Genomic DNA, 2,991 nt, shown 5'->3' with positions numbered 1-2,991 from the left:
TCTCTCTCTACCCACCTTTCCTGAGGAACTTCAACTGTCTATATGCAATAAAGGCATGAAAAAGGTAAAAAAAAAAAAAAAAAAAAGGGTTGGGAACAAAGACCACACCTCAAACTCAGCTCATGTCTGCACAAAAATTGGATCTCTGTAAATAATTTTATAAGGAATACGTTCTAGACCTGTTCTACTTGAAACGTGTCCTGAGATAACTTTTGTTATAAATTGGCACTATACAAATAAAACTGAATTGAGTCAAAATTATACATAATGAATATAATGGACAAATCAAATCAAATTTATTTAAAAAATACAATTTAAAAAGCAACCCATGTCCTACAGTCATCTCACATGAGCTATTCTTCTGTCTCTTCTGTCTATCCAAATTCCAGACATTGGTAATGTTTTTCTGGCAGCTGGCAGGGGGGGTATTCACAATTATCAATATTATTTTATTGCAATACGTGATATTCACTAACAATGACCACGCCATCAAATGTATGAAATACGAAAAGTTTATTGCACATAATGAACAAATGTAAACAGATGTGATATACTGAGGGGTGAAGGGATGAGGGGATGAGGGCTAAAGGGATGAGGGGTAGGGGTTGAGGGTTGAGGGATTAGGGTAGGGGTCGAGGGTTGAGTGATGAAGGGATGAAGCAATGAGAGTCCGGGGATGAAGGGATGAAGGTCGAGGGATGAAGGTTTGTTGGCAGATGGATGAATGGATGGAGGGGTTCAGCGCGATGGTAAGAGGGAACTAGGTGGGTTGTGAGACTGAGTGGGGGAGTTGTCTCTTCGTATCTCTTGTAGAGACTTCGAATCAACTCTTAAGCATGGCGTTTTTTATATCGTTTAGGTCATGCCAAGGGGTTTAGTGCCGTTATCTGGCTGGAAGCAATTGATGTGGCTCGGACGCAAGGAAACGCCCCGAGTACGGCTCTGGTGAAATTCCTTGTTCAGACAGGATTTGCAGATGTGACAAAAACGATTTTGTGTGGGTACGATGATCTTGACGATGGAACGGCGAACAGGGTGAAGCTATTGAGCGAAAGAAAATGCAGACCACATTGTCCATCTGAAGGGAGCCAGTAGAAGACGGTGGCTGAAGATGGCGGGACTGGAGTCAGAACGGCGTCGCAGGCTAGTGCTAATTGTCTGAATTTCTGTAACGAGAAGCGAGAGAGTCATTGTCATTGTGTTTTGTGACCTGGGATGCGAGAAGCTCGGGTTTGATGATGGGCTGAAGCTAGGGTGAGCTTCCGTATGAACTGCATTATATTAAGGCAGTGGGACTGGTCCCTTGTTTTGTTTTTGTTTTTTTTTAACAATATGTTTATTGTCATTTTCTTATAACAACCCAACAGTAAAACATACATTAACAATACAATTTGAGACTACACATATTCACATTACACAGACACACATACTCACACACATCCGTAGTGATGGTGCATCCATACTCTTCCAACACAGCACAATTGCCCGCCAATAGTTTAGTCTGTTTCAATGTCTGTTTAAAGTTCTTCGGATATATTCCAAGCACACAGAGCCCAGCATTTAAAGGGACTTTGGTGTTAAACAAGTCTGACAAACATTTTAAAACATCCTTCCAAAAATCCTGGATCTTTAGACATTCCCATAGACAGTGAAAGAGTACCTTTCTCAGTCAAACATTTAGAACACACATCAGGAATATTGGCAGACGTTTGAAGGAGTTATATACATCCTCATAAGCCACTTATATTGGAGTAATTTAAACCTTGTATTGTCTGTTTGTGCTCCTTCCAATCCATCTCGTCAATGTCTTTTAGAACCAGCTTCCAAGCGTTTGATTAATCGTGTGCTGATTCAGGACTCTTTGCGACCAATGTGTTGTAATATTTAGATACAAGTCCTTTCCCTCCTACATTTGACCTGTCATTGATACTTTAACAAACGCTACATGAACATAGGGACAAATGCATGTGACGATTAAGTGGCTCAAACAACCACAGGCCAGTTTTACAAAGTCTACACATCTTGGTGTAATTCTACATACAATATGTGAAGTTTTTAGTGGCTTCAGTTTACTGTGGTAATTCCAGTACAGCTAAGCTCTCTGAGTGCTCTTCCAAATGGACAATCTTGTGTCTAATCTTTCATTCTCAATGATCAAATTATACCTAATAACCTTGTTTTTTCTATTTCTTACAGAAACCTTGAAGTCTGCCCACCCAGTTCTTTTTGGCTGCGGTGGGGGTATTGCAGTTGTCTTTAAAAACCATTTTACTTGTGTTGCACTCAACCTTGGCTCTTCAACAGTTTTAACTTTAAGATTGAATAACATTCATATTGGCAGTCTGTCAAATCCATTTGCCAAAGACTTTTTAAACATCTGTAAATCTTTTAACCTTGTGCAGCATGACTGTGGCCCTACATTAAACCATGGGCAAACCCTTAACTAAGTTTTCACACTGGCTCTCCTTAAATATGCATGATTTGTCTTTTTTTTTTTTTTACCTGCTTCATCCCAGAAATGTATAATCCACTTTTGCATCTTAGTACAGCAGCCACATTTTGTAGCAAATTTCCTTCCTCAGTTTGCCAATATTAATTTTCAAGTCAATTTAATTTGTGTTTGAAAGAAATTATTTTTTTCCACTCATGCATCCAGGGCTGACCCAGTTATTAACTCTTTGATCAACGTTAACATTAGACAACAAAGGGAATATAGGAAGGCCGAGTGCAATTGCGAAAAAGTACAAACTCTAAGTCCCCTGCCTCTATGTGAAGGAATTGTTTAACTTGAACCGGACTATTAAAGATGCTTACTTTTCTGACCTGACCTTTCTATTATCAGTTCCTCTCTCAGATCTGGGTCCGTACCTGACCATTTTAAAAAATGTGTTCAGCCACAAAAAACCTGTTACAGACTGGCTCCTGAAGCTGGTGTAGGGGTCACAAAATTTTGGACAAATTAGTTTCATTCAGAATCAGAAATACTTAATT

At 39.4% G+C, this 2,991-nt stretch overlaps 1 protein-coding gene across 1 annotated transcript in view; it reads left to right on the top strand.

Moving 5' to 3' along the window:
* LOC118338448 overlaps positions 1-2,991 on the top strand; it is a gene marked incomplete in the record, with an annotated part of 10,644 nt that overhangs the window by 2,722 nt on the left and 4,931 nt on the right.

The sequence above is a fragment of the Morone saxatilis genome, unplaced genomic scaffold (genome assembly GCF_004916995.1).
Source record: "Morone saxatilis isolate NCDOM2014 unplaced genomic scaffold, NCSU_SB_2.0 Contig4, whole genome shotgun sequence".
NCBI classification, from domain to species: domain Eukaryota; kingdom Metazoa; phylum Chordata; class Actinopteri; family Moronidae; genus Morone; species Morone saxatilis.
This window is presented reverse-complemented; position numbering and strand designations above follow the sequence as displayed.